Source organism: Astyanax mexicanus, chromosome 2 (assembly GCF_023375975.1).
Source record: "Astyanax mexicanus isolate ESR-SI-001 chromosome 2, AstMex3_surface, whole genome shotgun sequence".
NCBI classification, from domain to species: Eukaryota; Metazoa; Chordata; class Actinopteri; order Characiformes; family Acestrorhamphidae; genus Astyanax; species Astyanax mexicanus.
This window is the reverse complement of record NC_064409.1, coordinates 15,670,935-15,688,412: the sequence shown is the minus strand read 5'-3', so window position 1 is coordinate 15,688,412 and position 17,478 is coordinate 15,670,935. Positions and strand designations below refer to the sequence as shown.

Sequence of the window (17,478 nt, the reverse complement as noted above, 5' to 3'; positions counted from 1 at the left end):
ACCAGGTCTAAGTTCCCTTGGGTTTTAAGTAATATCTTATAATATAATGGTTGTTTACTTGGGTCCCAGGGTGTTGTTGGCTATAGGAGCAAGTTACCATTTTCTGTATGTAAAGTGAGTGCTGGTCATGCATTGAGAACTGCAATGCAGTAAAGAGACTGGCAGGGATGTTTTAGTATTCTAGTATCAAGAACCAAATACACAAGCTAATTTAACTACAATAACTTCAAAGACAGTGGAGCAATATAATCCTTGGAAAAGGGTTGAAATCAATATCTGATGTTTTGCTGTGCACTGCGTTTAGCTTCACTAACAAGATAACCTCACAACTAAAATGACCTCCTGACATGCAGACTGGCAGACAGTCTATTAGGAGAAAATAAGCTAAAGTCTGGTAAAGGTAATGTACAGTAAGTATAATTTGGTAAAATTCACATGCACTGGGCATTTACACTAGTGATACTGACCAGCAACACATAATAGCAGCACAGCATCACGCTTCATCTGCTCAGTGTGGAGAAAAGTCTCATGCTGCAGTCTGGATGTCTGAGTTTCCTTAATGGTGTTTCCTTTATGTGCTTCTGGTCAGAATGAAATAGTAGTGCATTTACTGCAGGGTTCAGCTTTTTACAGCAGATATTGCTAGCCGCTATTTTTAAAGCGGAAGCTGAATCCAGGCAGGGCAAGGAAGACATGCCTAAAAGCATGCGGAAAAGATACTGAGAGGAGCCATGACCTAAAATAAAAAAACTCCATAAGAGCATTAGAAGAGGCTACTGAGAGGAACTACTGAGTCAGGAAAGGAGATCCTCTCTAAGAACATAAAAAAGAAACACTAGAAATAGTACCAAAATCCAAAGGAAGTATTCTCTATAAGCATGTGAAAAAGTAAACTGAGTAACCAAGAATTCAAAGGAAAAACTCTGAGAGCATGAGAAAGAACTGCTTAGAAGAACCAAAAATATTCGGTGGAAAATTGCAAACTGTGTTTGGACAAATGGTTGGTTGAGGATTGATTGGTTGGTTGTTGGTTGACTGGTTGGTTGGTTGTTTAATTGATTGATTTATTAATTGTTTGGTTCATGGTTGATTGGTTGATTGGTTGATTGGTTGGTTGATTGATTGATTGGTTGGTTGGTTTATTGTTTGATTGATTGATTGGTTGGTTGGTTTATTGTTTGATTGATTAATGTATTGATTGGTTGATTGATTGATTGATTGATTGGTTGGTTGACGATTGATTGGTTGATTGATTGATTGATTGATTGATTGATTGATTGGTTGGTTGGTTGGTTGGTTGGTTGGTTGGTTGGTTGGTTGGTTGGTTGGTTGGTTGGTTGGTTGGTTGAGTGATTGACGATTGATTGATAGGTGGGTCAAAACAAACAAGACTCAGAAGGAATCATATCTATGAGAAATAGAAAAGGCCACTTCCAGGAACCAAAAACTCCTTAAATGTCTGAGGAAAAATTACTGCAAGACAGAAAACAAGAAACAGGAGACATTCTAAAAGAGCATTAAGAAGACCACAGCAAGTAACTCAAAGACTCAAAATTATGATGCATCTCCACTGAGCCAAAAAGCAAACTGCAGTTCAGACCCAGTAGTACAAGTTCATAACCGAGATTAAACAGGGCATGGAGATCATAAATAGGAACATTCTGGAAGATAAAGCAGAGACTGAATTTATAGCGTGTCAGAGAGTTGGCAGACTGCTGACTGTGCTGAATATAGAGTATACAGGATTTTAGATATGGGAACATGATGGGAAAGAAGTTCAATATGAACATAAGGCAGATTCAGGACATCAGTAAAGTTTGAGATAAGAAGTTCTATATGCAAGAAATGCTGACTTTTTGAAGTGTTTTCACATAGACAAATTACAACTGTCAGAATAAAATAAAGTGAGTGTAGAGCTGCAGTTCGTTTGGTGTATAAGGTGGTCCGGATAACAAGTCTTGTTCTTGGCTTTCCGATAAAACCAACCTTGTTCAAACTGAAAGTAGCTGACCCCTTTTATGTAGTCAGGGTCGTATCCACAAGGACAACTGTGGTCAATAGCTGCTTCTGTTTGTGCTGCATTGTTTAACAGTTTTCATGTACTTTTACCTAGAGCATGATGGGAAACAATATCAAAAGGAATGTAGTTGCAGTCTTTGCAGAAAAATGATAAAGTATCCGGGATACACCAAATATTTATCATCTAAAAATATTTTGCTGAAAATGGCAAAAAAAAACTTTCTGTTCAGCCAGATAAGCTAAAAACTACTAAATTATGTACACTGAATAATGCAGTATTTTACATAAGGAACAGATATGCATTTAAGTAGTACACAAAAATGTGTTGGTATGTATGGGAGCACAAAAAGTGTGAAGAAAAAGCACTTAGCACGAGCTCCGCAACTCTAAGCTTCCTTTTAGACAGTTGAAGAGTCATTCCAGGTTCTAACTAACTCATGAAGCTGACTGAGAGGATGCTAAAAGTGAGCAGAGTTAGCATCAAAGCTTGTTTAACAGTTTTTTGTTCACTTCCTAATTATGTATAGGTATGATTTCCCTTTATAATTTTAATGTCTTCAATATAAATCTACAATAAAAACATATGTTTTTACTGGTACTGTAAGCTGGCAAAATGGCAAGTTTAAGTTTAAGTTAAACTAAATAAAGCATTCAGAAACATTTTCTTTGCTCAGTATCGGTTTCCTATTTTGTTTAAGAAACTGTTTGTTTCCAGCTGAAAGATACAAGCTGTACTGAGCTGGGATAGCAATATTAGCTGAGCTAACTTAGAATTTTCATCTGTTCATCTACAAAAAGCAAAATACTGTTTGTTTTTTTGTACAGGTTTCAGTTACATGTGATTTGAGTAGCACTGCTGAGGTAAATTTATAGTAAATTTATGAAAGTAAATGTATGTGCTTTGTTGGTGTGTTTGCTGGGATATTAAAAATGAAAAATGTTGACTGGCAATATCCCTTAAAGGTTTTATACAGAACTGGCAACCTATGACCGAAACTCTGTGTCTTGTCAACCCGTTGTCTCCCCCTTGTCTCCCCCTTTAACCTACAAATAGATTGATACCATAGCACTGCTGAGGTAAATTTATGGTGAATTTATGGAGGTAAATGTATTATGCTTTGTTGGTATGTTTGCTGGGATATTAAAAATGCAAAATGTTCAATAAATATTTTAAATGCTATTTTTTTTTAAGAGAAAGGAAAACCCTGATTTAGGCTAGTTTATCTTATTTAATAGCAGCTAGTGATTGATCTTTAACCTCTTTTCAGTGCATCTTTGCAAATTATCTTTAGATGTGAGAGTGCCTGACTTCAGTCTTTTTCCCTCTTTTCATCATTCTCTCATTCCATTGTTTTTCAAATATCTTATAAAATGTTTAGTGGTAGTAGTTAGTTTAAATAAAGTGCTCAGGTGTTTCTATTTAGCCCTGCTTTAGATCACTGACTTAGCGGTCTCTGAAGAAAGACCGGTTTTACCTACTTATGAACATTCGATAGTATTTCACGAAGAAAAATAAGAAAAAATGGATTTTAGCAAAAGGACACCTTTTTAAAGTCGTCTAGTGTATAAGTGGCATACAAATTCTCTCAACTAAAAATACTTTGGTGTGAATAAATATTTGAATATAAGAAAATCTGTGCTGAAGTGAAAATAGCTTTTATATAAACCTGCTCCTGAAAACTCTTCCCCGTAGGTCTCAGAGAGCACAAAGGAACACTGTCGAGCGACTTTTTCAAACGGCCTGAATCCACCTCTTAAGAAAGTACTGTATATGTACCCCTGAGAGTTCAGCAGAGTGTTGTGATAAGACTGAGTCATGCTCTGGAGCGCTGGCGGACTCGTACCTTGACTCCTCACTCTGCCGCCTGACTCACGTTGGGCCACGGCGAGATTAAAACGCCTGCACTGAATTTATTTAGATACAATTGCTTCCTTTATTACGGATATCTGCTGCTCTGCGGTGATGGAGATTCAAGGTCTTATCCACAGCAGGAGAAGATAAGTAAACACATGGAGAAGCTGACAGTGAGGAAGGAAGGAGGACGACCGGGGGGAAACGCAGGCTGGGAATAAAGCGAGTGACGAATGGAATGTATACACTAGCTGGAGAGAAAGGCGGTGTTGTTGCTAATGAGGCAGCGAGTGAAAGGATGAGGCAAAAGAAAGCTCATTCAGGGTCTGAGGTGGAAATCTGTGGGTGTGGAGAAGTTATCAACAGCACAAAAGCCCTTTAGAAACATGATTACTCTCTTCTTTTGGAAAAACAAAAATTGCAGGAGAAGTATATCTGTATAAATAATCTGTATAAAAGAACCTGAACACCTGACTTGAGAGAGATATTTAGAGTTCCTCCCATTTAGTGCTGGGCAGTATTACCAAAAATGTATATCACGGTATTTTTCAATATTTCGGTTTTACAGTATATCACAGTATATTTATTTTATTCATTTATTTATTTATTTATTTTTATTTTTTTGTATGACTGGGCTTTTACATAGATCTGTGACTTACTGTACTGTTAGGGGTACATATAATATAAAACACTAAGGCTTTTTAATTAAGGCTTTGATTACTATTTTGTGCATTTTGTCCCACAGACTTACACAATATATAAAGAACAGACTTTATTAACAGAAAAACTTTAAAAAGAACAACAGACCTTAAAAAGAAATATGCCAAAATCTTTAACACTGCTTCCTATTTAAATAGCTCCATAAACACTATAAACAGACCTTAATACTCAATATTTAAGTATTTAAAAGAGATATTTTTTTAAAAAGCTCTATTGCACAAGTGAGACACACTTTTAATACCAATTTACAATGTTTTTCTGAAGCCATTAGAAGCACTAAAGTATTTTAATTCAGTTCACTGTGCATTAAAATGACCATTTAAGCTACAGTATTAATATATTTAAAAGGGCTATAGTTACTTCCTCGTATCCAATGTTTTAGGTAACAGTTTTATCTCTTGTGCTGAAGAAATGACTCCACTCTCAGGAACGATTCTGGGCTGGTCTGGTGGACAAGAGGAACTTTTTCTCTGTGGATCGATTGTGTAATTCTTTTCCTCTAACTACAGTCACTGCAGTATGTTAGCTTGTTATGCTAACTGGCTAGTGTTACCCAGCAAGCTGTCTGCTTCTTTGGCGGCGCTGTTCTACACTGTATGCTTCTGTACAGTGCTCCACAGTGCCTCTAGTGGTTTGGCAGTATGTGAAAAATGCATTCCAGTTTAATATTACCCTACAGTATACTTTATACCATCCAGCATTACTCTTAGGCCAACCATCCATTTCAGACTCTGTTTGCTTTTAGTTTTGTTACAGTTTTCATATATCTTAGGGGAACAGTCACAGTGACTGGTTGTTACAAGTTGACCGAGGGCAGCAGTGAGAGAAAGTTTACTCAGACAGGTTTTCAAGAAGCAGCGCCCAGCGCAGCATTTATTTACCCATTTATTTTAGCTTTTTTTCTTCTCTTTTTTGCAATAAATGCAATTATGTACACTGCATAAAAGCAAACAAGAAAAGAAAACAAATTCACAACACTTCAAAATATAGAAAAAAAATGCCTTTACAAGCCTGCACGAGAAGCAAGCTAAACATCAGTGCCTCCTACTCCTACCAGCCTTTAGGTTGCAAAAACAAAAAGCAACCCGGCTCTAGGAGTCGGTGACATATTCAGGAAATATATATTATAGTTGTTGTAAACTATAAGCATATATTTTATAAATTAACTAAAATAAAAAAACAGCAACTAATTTAAAGCATCAGTCTGTGTGTTTTAGTTGCTACGGGACTCTTATCTGACTGACAGCGGTTCTAACCAATCAAAGCTTTTGACTTCTGCCCCCGCATGTCTGCTTAGACCCTTCTCCTGATTTTGAGAAGGGTTTAGTAATTAGTCTGTTAGCAAAGTCGCAGGACAATCTAACCAATCAGATTCAAGTGGTCCCTTTTTTTTTTTTTTTTTTTTTTAAACCAGAGCTCCATGTTCATTTCTGATTAGAGAAACTGGCAGAAAAGTATATGCACTCTTGGCCAGATGTTTTATAGGTGTGGAAGTTGTCCCACCGAGGGCCGTATACTGGGACACTATTGGGACTGAGTCTAATCCTGTGCAGTGTAGTCAGCACCGCTGTGACTACGGCACTGGAGCAAAAAAACCCAGACGCAGCACCCAGAAGAACATTATCAGGAGAAACGAGAAGCACCCCTGCAACCCCCAGCCCAACGGCTTAATCAGCTGCTCCGGCTCAGCCAATTACAGCCAGCATCCGGCAGCTCAGAGCACAGAGCTCTCCACTATTACACAAGCGGCCTGTGGGTGTGGTCTTACCTAAGAAAATCAATACCCATTTACAACTGAATAGCTATGCAGGCGACTCCAAACACAGACCATCTGATGAACACTGTGAGGTAGGGAAACCCTAAAGGGTAATATTTTAAAAAGGCTTCTTCTGTCTGTTTGAAACCAAATATTTTATATTTCTGCATGTTTACAGTTTTAGCTATCAAAAAACCTTTAAAGTATATTTTTGCTCCATGCCATACTTTTTTTTCTCTATTACTGAGGTACAGCCTAAGGGTAACCTATAAAAAAATGAAGTGGCTACAATTTACCATGTTACAAAATGTTTTCGTCATATGCCTAGTTCACACTATCTGTTTTTCTAGTTAGTCTAGTAGTAGGTTTAATATCTGGACAAGTTGGTGACTGTGTGAGTAGCAACTACCTACAGGATCACATAAATAGGATAATATAAAGACAGACCCATATGTCTAACCAATGTATCTTTTGCACGGCATGGCTAGATCCTGTGTGTTTGGTTTTGTTTTTATTGTTTTTTTCCAGATACTTAAATTAAACTGGTTGTCTGCAACTGAGCTATTCACCTAGAAATACAGTGGATATTCTAATCGTGAATATACCTCAGTAGGGCAATTTTAGTCCTAAATTTACCTCTAGTAGCTGTGCTTAAGTAATTTCTAAATTAAATTTACACAGAGCAAAGAAGTTGTTGGTAAACAGACAGATACTAAGGCTAGCTAGCTAACTAGTTAGCTCAGGTAACATTATTATCCTATGTCTGTATAGTGATATATTTCAGATGGAAAACAGACAGTTCGTGAAGAGATAGGAGACTAATATCAAGTGTTATAAATGATGCTGAACGCTTTATTTCTACTAATATATGTTGCAGTAAAATGAAAAGTGAAAAAATGAACTTCAACCTGCCGTTTTCCAGCTACTGTATGTGAGAAGACCGAGTGTAGGCCTACACAAAAAAATCCTAGCATTAGAGGAAACAATATGACTGCAATATGACTATTTTGGAGAATATATAATTAACCTGTCCGTATCAAAAGGCCAATATCATTATTCAACTACTAGATAACCAAACAGGAGCTAGTTAACTTGTTACCTGAGCTAATGTTAGCTCAGGTAACATTATTATCCTATTCCTGTACAGTCTGTAATATATTTCAGATGGAAAAAAGACACTTTGTGAAGAGATAGTAGACTGATACTAAGCATTATAAATTATGCTGAACACAGTATTTCCACTAATTTATGTTGGAGTAAAATAAAAAGTTAAAAAATGAACTTAAACCTGCCGTTTTCCTGGATACTGTATACAGCTACTGTATGTGAGAAGACAGAGTGTAGGCCTACACACAAAAAATCCTAGCATTAGAGGAAAACAAAAAACTGCAATATGACTACTTTTGAGAATAAATAATCAACATGTCCATATCAATAGCCCAATATCATTATATTGTGTTTTCAGAATCAACAATACACATCAAAAATTCTGATCAACAATTTTACTGTTAATGCTAAAATGATGTCTTCCTTTCCTCCTCACGCGGCGCGACTGTGTTCTCACCTAAATAACCAAACAGGAGTCTATTCAATCAGCAAAGGTCATGTAAAAATAGCTCGGTGTGCACATGGCAACCTCAGAAAGAAAATAAGGTCAGAGAAAAATAGGACGTTCATTAAATTCTTCAGCTACGAATAAACTCCTGAGGGAGCGTGCCGCTCTCGTCTCGTGTTTAAAGGAAGTTCAGACGTGCCAACGATGCTCAGAGATTCACCCTGTGAACAAACAGCTTCTCTTAAACTGCATCTTAAGGGTCTATTTAAAAAATGACAGTCATTACTGAAACGTGCTCGACCTTGTTCTGATCAGTTTATGCTTGAACTTCAAAGCAATGGCGGCGAGACGTCTCTCTCAGCGCTCATTACAGTCTGAGAGAAACAGGAGAACAGTCGCACGGCAGCTGCAGGGAGAGGCTTTATAAAAACCATCAGACTGGCTTACGCATTCTGAATTATGGGCAGTTTAATAGTTATTTTAGAGATTAGATCCTAATCCAGAGGCCAAAATCCCACGGGCTGAAGCTGCCATGTGCTGCTGCGTTCTCTGCAAAGCATCTGTATTTACAGAAATAAGCCAGAAACATTCTAAAATTCATTTCTATATCTTTTATTAATCTGTGATTTACTGTATAAATTATTAGCCGATTAAATATATATATATATATATATATATATATATATATATATATATATATATATACAGCTCTGGGAAAAAAATAAGAGACCACTTAAAAATGCTGAGTTTCTTTGATTTTACCTAATTGAAAACCTCTGGAATATAATCAAGAGGAAGGTGGATGATCACAAGCCATCAAACCAAGCTGAACTGCTTGAATTTTTGCAACAGGAGTGGCATAAAATATCCAAAAGCAGTGTGTAAGACTGGTGGAGGAGAACATGCCAAGATGCATGAAAACTGTGATTAAAAACCAGGGTTATTCCACCAAATATTGATTTCTGAACTCTTAATACTTTATGAATATGAACTTGTTTTGTTTCCATTATTAACTAGGTCTGAAAGCTCTGCATCTTATTTTGTTATTTTGACCATTTTTCATTTCTGTTAATAAATGCTTCTGTAAATAAATGACAATATTTCATTTAAAATTTGGAAGAAATGTTGTTTGTAGTTTATAGAACTAAACAACAGTGTTCATTTTACTCGAACATAAACCTATAAATAGCAAAATCAAAAAAAAAAATCTGAAAGTGAAGTGGATTTTTTTTCCAGAGCTGTATATATATAAATTAATTATTGTTAAAATTACTATTATTTATAACTTTATAATTATTTATTTGTAAAATTATTTCAATATTTATGAATTAAATATTAATTCAAGCATCTCATTTAGGCCTGTCATGATAACTGATTTTGTTTCGATTATATATTGTCCCAGAAATAATTGCAATAAACAATATTAATATAATAGGTAAGTGAAGAATTCCACCCTTTTTAAGAACAATAGACACATTTTAATTATTATAAATATTCATACAAAAAACTTCAATAGGCAAATAAATAAATAAATAAATACAACATAAATAAAATGACAAAATATTTTGTTTTAACAGACTTGAGTCATTTTAAGATATGTCTATTTATTGTATGATATATTGTATACCTTGAAAGTATTTATGGTGACAGTCCTAACCTCATCTGTTAACTTTAACAATTTTAAAGTTACATAGTTGAAAAAAGCCATTTCTTGTTAAAAGAACACACGTTAAACATGCATTTCTGGACAAGCTTAGAAGAAGCAAGCATCATAAAAGTGTGAGAAGTATGTGGACTGACGGTGGTGAAGTGATATAGACTTTTGCACTAACATGACCTGCAGCATTAGAACTTGGTAACTAAGGAAAAAATGATCAAAACATTCAACATTCAATTGAACACAACATTCAGAACCTCTAGTCAACATGATCTTCACCAAGTACATTGTTTCTCTTTTCCTTATTTTTATTAATTCGATTAAGACTTTCCTCACTATGTGTGTTCACATAACTTCCGCTTAAAATATCCTAACACATGACACTAATCACTCCAGCGGATACAATCCACTGCACCAGAGTTACAGAGTGCTGTTATTGTAGCTACTGTAGTGAGCAGTGTGCTGAGCCTGGAGTAACAATTACAGAAGCACTATTGTTCTTGTTACAGGTCAGCGGAGCATCAGTGTGATTCTGAAGCTGCTATTTTAAGGTAAAATATTACATAACGCTGCTTTAAGCACTGTGGGTGGCAGTGAACATTTGTATCATCAGAGTGTGTTGCCTACCTCTCTTTTCCACATCTGTGTTCAGTGTGTCTCCACACAATTACAGTATATAATTAGGCATGATGAAGGGCTTCAGGTCAACATTTGAATGCATGATTAATATGATGGAATATTATACAGCTGTTCTTTTTTCCTAATTAAAAAAAAATTGTATATATAGTTGTGCATTTTTTTTATTTATTTATATAGAATAATGCTGTAACATTTACATAAGCAATATGATTTTCACGTTGTCATCATGTCTGGTTTTGCATCTCTCTGGTCTGTCACTGTATTTTTTTTACCCTCTGCACATGCCCTGTGTGTATCCTGTGTCTCCTTCCCTGTTGCTCACCTTGTTGTTTGTAGCTCCGCCCCCTTGTTACTCGGCCCCAGGTGTTTCCCGTTTCCTGTCCTTATCTGTGTATACATAGTCCCCTTGTACCTATTTTTCCCTGTCCTTAACTGTATGTTTTTGGGTTTTTTTTACATCAGTCGGGTTATGTTTATGTTCTTTGGTTAGTTCTATCCCCGTGTACTTTGTTTCTTAGTTTTTGGTTCTTTTCTTTTGTTTGTTTGTTGTTTAATAAATCACTCGCAGGTGCGTCCGCTCTCTATGTCTCCTTCCTAGTTACAACCTGAGAATGATAAGTACTGATAATTAAAAATAATTGTAAAAATTATTATATTTGTGCTATTACATTACTCACATTACCGACAGTAACAAAATGTATTTAATGATAATAGGTGAGACACTATCATTGTTTCTGTATTGATAATATTATATTATAGTATATTGAGATGCCCTGGGATTCCAACTCTTATTAATGACCATAATATAATTTATTGCGATTATGTCTTGGACAATATATTGCCCATTTTTCTTATCGTGACAGATCTGTTGTAATTTAATTTAGACAGACTCCACTGCAAAACTATCAGAAGCTTCTTCAAGTGTTATTTATTAGCTGCCCTCTATTACTCGCTCCAAAAAAGAAAATCTACAAAAGCAAATAAAGCAAAATATTTAAAACATAAACATAAAATTGCTTTAATTACAAGAGGTGAGACAAAATATCGATATTGCGATACATAGTTATATGGCATAGTTATGTGGCATCAAATGTCAATATTTTATTGAAATATAGGTTCTCTAAACTTTCTAAGATTCGCAACCTAATTAGACTTAATAAAGTTATTGCTTCATTATTCCACATGGTGGTGCTAAACAAATGAATAGGGTTAATCTGTGGTGAAGAATATTGCTTGTTAAATTCTGTGAATCTGACACCAATAAATCCATAACTCCTGTTTTTTTAGGCTTATTTAGGTGTATTTTGTTTCCCTTTTCAGTCACACAGATGAAGTTAAGTATAGTATATTAAGTATTGAATTGTCATGTAATATATATTGAGTATCACAGAATCACAGTATTGTGATACACTGTCATTATATGTTATTGTATCGATAATATTATATTATAATATTGTGAGATGCTCTGGGATTAATGACCATTATATATATATATATATATATATATATATATATATATATATATATATATATATATATATATATATTGCAATTATGTATGGGAGAATATGTATTTTGTCCATTTTTTGTTGGTAAAGGTAAATGTTCAGGCAGGCATCCCTCATCTCTCTATCACTCGCTCCGTAAGAAAAGCTGCAAAAGCAAATGAAGCAAAATATGCAAAATATATGTGATGTTCAGGCCTGACTGAGCGTCCTGCCTCTCACTCCACCGAGAATGATGCACACAATGCACAACCAAGTGCAAAAATACAGAGCTGTGCAATTATACAGCGCACACATCTGTCACTCCACATACCACACTCACACTTACACTCACATCACTAATGTCTGTTCCCACTATCATACCAAACACTGCTAGAGCAAGTGAAGTATTACAGCATTGTAGAGATATTTTTAACTTCAGAAAGCTGTGCATTATACAGTTTTAGCAGAAAAAGCAAACAAACATGTGACATGAAAGATGCAAATATTGCAAAAACTGATGCAAAAACTCACATTACATCTATATGTAATGACATTAATAATATCCACAATGTTATAAAACACAAGCAGCATCAGTAATACTTCTACTGTCTAGCTAAAGTCATTTAAAAAGCAAAACAACATAAGCAAAAGAAGTATGCAGGCATTAAAAAAATACTGTGTTTTTAACCACTAAAAGTCTTTAAGACACACAAGTAACATATAAAAAGGTTTGCTAAAACTGACATTGCTTTATTATACTAGCTAAAATACTTTCTACCATCCAACAAAACAAATGAAACAAACTATGCAATACTGTGCTATTTTAAGGATGCATAATCTTGTAACTAATGCAAAAATGTAAGAAAAGGACCAAAAATAAATGATGCAAGATGCAGAACTGTGTAGACATAGAGCTGGCATTACATTCACTACTATTTGTAAAATCAACAGAAGAAGGAAAACCTTCTTGCTCAAACATGTACAGATTAAGAGGTCATTAGGGTCTGTGTTTAGGTTTTAATAGACATCAGTGCAAAAGGATTGTCTGTGCCATATCTCTGTGCCATTCTATTGGTCCATCCAGCATGGAATTCTGACACAAGGTAGCAAACAACTGCCTACAGGGAAAATCATTCAGAGATTAAGATACTACATTTTGCATCTTGGTAAGATTGGTATGTCAAAAAAAGCAGAAAAATTAGTTGAAATTAAAATTATTCTGATAATATATATATATATATATATATATATATATATATATATATATATATATATATATATTATTGAAGCTGTTTCACAAATTGCATTGCTATTGGTCCATCCATTGTGAATTACTGAGATAATGTAAAAAGAAAAAAAAAGATAACACACATTCACCATTCACATTATGTCAAAAATTAGGGAAAATTTGAAACACATTTTTTTTTGTATATCTTGGTGGTATTTGTAACCAACAGAAACTAACCTAAAACTAAATATCATTGCTGTAATTCATTCACCTGTTAAACTTAGCAAAAGAAGGAAAAATATGTTTTAAATCAAGCAATTTTGGTGCATTTCTATTTCTCTCCATCAGGAATTTCTGATTCCTAATTGCACCCTACAAAAATAAGCAGCAAAACTACCTTAAACTTAATAACTGATGTATCTCAAAACAATTGGTAAAAATTGTACCCCACTAAAAAGCAGCAAAACTACCTGAAACTAAATAAATGCTGTATTTCAAAATCGACAAAGAAATCCAAAAATAAATAAGAAAAAACATCAAAATTGATATTCTTTTTTTTTTTTTTGGCATTTTGGTGATATTTTTATGCCAAGTTTTTTGTGGTTTTTTTTTTTTTGTTTGTTTGTTTTTGCAAAATGAGCTAAAAGTGAACTATACACCAACCAAAGTGCAGAAACAGTTCAGGGTGCTGCAGAACATCCCTTTAACTTAGCAGAGGTGCAACACTGTCCAGACCGAGACTACAGCTGATCTCGCTTCCCCCCGCTGTATAATGACTGGCTGACTGTGTGATCGTGTGATTTCTGTACCTCTCTCCAGTCGATGCGCTGCTCTCTCTGTGCAGATACTCTTCTGCTTCCTCCAGCAGCGTGGATGAACTGGCGAGATGGACGTCTTCAGCTCTACAGATTCAGCGCGAGGAACCTCAGCAGCATTAGCACCAGCAGCATCAGCACCAGAGGAGCTCATCATACAGGATTACGCACCATTACGCACAGACCTCCAGCAGGCCGAGCAGATCCGGCTGGGGCGAGGAGAGACATCAGTGAGGGCTGTGGAGTTCTCCTCAACTTCCCTTCCCTCCCTCACAGCAACACACACACACACACACCAAACCCACACACTCACACACACTCAGAGACACAGAGCTGGACTGGAGTGTGTGAGAGAGGAGCCAACAAAATCTTATTAAGTCCTCAGCTTCAACAGATCTCTCATTCTGTCCATCTGTCCGTCTGCCCGCGCAAAATCCACGCATTTACGTTAAACAAATCACACGCACACACTCACGCACTCTCTCTTTCACTCACACACACACAAAACCTCCAGAATGCAGTCATTAAAATTCCTCTCTCGTTCGTTCCTCTCCGTCTTGTCATCCCCCCCTCAAGTCTGCGCACAGAAAGCGTGGCTGAGGAAGCGTCCAGCGCACCGCCTCCCCCGCGCGTCCACGCCGCGCGCCTCCCGCACAGCGTCTCTTTTTGCGCGTTTTCGTAGCCTTTATTCTCTCAGCTGCTCGCGCCACATCGCTCGCGCTGCATATGCTCCCTCTACACTGAACACTACAGTCTGTTCATCCTCCTGCAGCCCGGAATGACGAGCAGCGAGCAGCCAATCACAGCCACATTTGGGATTTTTTCAAAGAGCACCTGTTTTCAGACAATCCCCACCCCTTTTAGCGCTGCGATTGGCTCGCTGCGGTCGCGTTCTGCGCAGGGATTGGCTCGCGTGTTGCAGTTTTGCGCCGGGATTGGCTGCTTAGTTTTGCCTTATAACGAATACATATTAATAGAAGTAAGCGGGCGTTTTTTATGTATTATTTTCCATATTATTATATAAAGCCTTAATGCTTTGTACAATTTAATGATGTACTTTTTTTTCAAATTAATGTATCTGTATATTTTAAAATAAAAAAAAAATGAATCATATTGATATATTCATTTTTACAGTTGCAGTTCGTGATTTATAGATCACGAGACGGCCATGTGTACGTATTCTTAAAAAATAAGCATTGCGTCTTAAAATGATACAGTTTTAAATGATACAGAATGAGAATCTATTTTTGATATCTGCTCAGAAAACTGTAGGTTTTTTTTTTTTTTTATAAATATTGAAAGCTATCGCGATAATGAATCAATCATCAACAAACGATAGTTTATGCGGTTTCATGCATTAAATAATATATGAGAAATAGCCAATCCGAGGACAGGAGGCGGAGTTTTCTCAAAACGGGTGTGAAATAAACGTCTCACAGCTTCTGGTCTGAGCTGCTGCTCGCGCTAAAACGTGGAAAGATTTTCCTCGGATTGGATTCTGAACGGACTACACAGAAAGTAAGAGAGAGATAGATAAGCAGAGAGAGAGAGAGAGAGAGAGAGAGAGAGAGAGAGAAAGAGAGAGAGAGAGTCTGAAATGAGTCAGTCCCTTATCTTTTCGGTGGCAGCAGTATATATACATGTTTATGTATTATATATATACCCTTAGTTTATTAAAATAATGACTTACAAAGGTAAAATGAAAAAAAAATAATGTTTACTTACTAACTCAAAATCATTAGTTGAGTCATGAAAATCATGAGTTTCAGATTCAGAACCTTGAGAAAGTAGTATTTTTTATTATTATTATTATTATTATTATTATTATTATTATTATATTGTGTTTATAAATAAAAAATAATTATTAAAATAAAACTGCCTTGCACTCTTAACTAAGCTCAGATTAATGGCAAAATATCTACTAAACACATCCAATGAGTGAAATATTTATTATAAATATTAAGTGTGTGGAAATTATTTTAAAAAATTAAACATTGAGTACTATTTATTTATAGTTTTGACAAAATCACAATATACAGTATTCTATATCAAAAGTTCCAGGCAAAGGTTTGGACACATCATCTATTTCAATACTTTTCTTTATTAATTGTATTTAATTTAGTTTCTGCATTGTAGATAAATAATAAAGACATAAAATAATTAAGGGACACATATGGAATTACAATTACAAACAAAAAGTTTCCAAGACCTAACCCTGATCAACTGAGATGGTGATTTGAGGTGATTTGGGATGAGCTGGAGCTTCACAGTGTAAAGGAAAAGCAGCAACTATTATTGAGCACCTCCAGGAACGTCTTCAAGATGCTGGGAAAACTATTCCAGGTGATCCTACCTTATGAAGACACTGAGATTAAAATACCAATAGTGTGCAGATCTGTCCACAAAGATCAATGTGGCTAATTAAAAGAATCTAAAGATTTTGGAACCTAGCTGGTGGAAACGTGATGAACGGTTGAAAATTAGGTTTTACATCAGTAAAAAAGTGTTAGCTGACAGCATGTAAATGTATTATTCCTTGAGTGAGAGTGGAAGTGTGGAAGATTGTCACAGCTGGCCATTCTACAACCTTTAAAACATTGTCTGTTTTTTTGTGTGAAAATATGTGTTTTAATATGGTGATTTGTTATAATAACCAGCAATAATCCTCTGCCATATTATCTGTGCTAGCCAAAAGTCTCATCAGCTCCTCAATATCAGTGTAACAATGGTTTGTTGAACAGTGTCCAGTGTTTCCATATTCAGATTTTGAAGTGGTTTGGACACACTGCATTATCTGAAGGGCTGTTCTGGCATGTTTATATGAATGTGGATTTTGGTGTGTTAAAGTGAAGTCTGCTGTTTTGATTGCAGCTGTCCTAATCCTGGTTATTACCGGATGAGTTGAATCAGAAGTGTTAGAGCAAGAAAATCACCAAACTGAGCTGGACTCCAGCCCTCCTGGACACAAGCTGTGCTCTCCAGAAATAGACTAACCTCATAATTACTGAAATTACAAGCTTCCAGATGGGAAATTAAATGTTCATGTACCTTATTAACTTCTGGCATAAATCAGACAGGCATTCATAATCTGAGATTAAATTTTGTAGGGGTGTTATGATGGCATTTTAAGAACCTGTCCCTTATTTACTACACACTTCAAAACAGGCTCTTCAGGGTTAGATTATACAAACATGACGGGAGTTACAGCAAAGTATGATCAGTTCATCTTAAAGCTGATGTCCGTAAGTTTTAGGATTTGGGGGATTTAATGCCCTCTCTGGTAAGAATAAGTAATTGCACTGAGCAAGCAGAAAAATCATTTTAAACTGAGCGGGTGTGATGCGGCCTCCTTTCAGAGAGAATGAATCCGATTCCAGGTTATGTTCAGTTGGAGAGAGTATGCACAATCGACACTTCACTCCTTCATTTCTTTGGTTTTACTATGAAAATATTATCTGCTGAGGTCTGACTTTCCCCTTCTGAAGTCTCCATTGCTCCACCATCTGCTCTCGTTCAGTAAAACTGAGCCGGATCCTCTTTCAGAGGCAATATGTGTGACGTAGGTACATAAAGACATGTGACGTGGCCAGAAGAACTCATGCAAAAAGCAAACCGACACCTAAGTTTTTAGAATGAATATATTAGCAGGGCTTAGCAGGGATAGTCGCTCCAGCACACTGCTACCATTAAACACAATGTTTTATCCCTTCTCCACTCAGAAATACTTTTGCTTTCAGTTTAGAAACAAAA

At 35.9% G+C, this 17,478-nt stretch overlaps 1 protein-coding gene across 3 annotated transcripts in view; it reads right to left on the bottom strand.

The window, feature by feature from the left end:
- large1 (LARGE xylosyl- and glucuronyltransferase 1) overlaps positions 1–14,479 on the bottom strand; it is a 364,426-nt gene extending 349,947 nt beyond the window's left edge. For 2 of the 3 annotated variants that reach the window (XM_049473482.1, XM_049473490.1), the window contains exon 1: positions 13,723–14,477. The gene's annotated coding sequence lies outside the window, so the exon portion shown is untranslated. Of the gene's footprint in view, positions 1–13,722 lie in introns of all 3 variants that reach the window. The other variant, XM_022671306.2, reaches the window with a different exon arrangement.
- Positions 14,480–17,478: the final 2,999 nt, after the last annotated feature.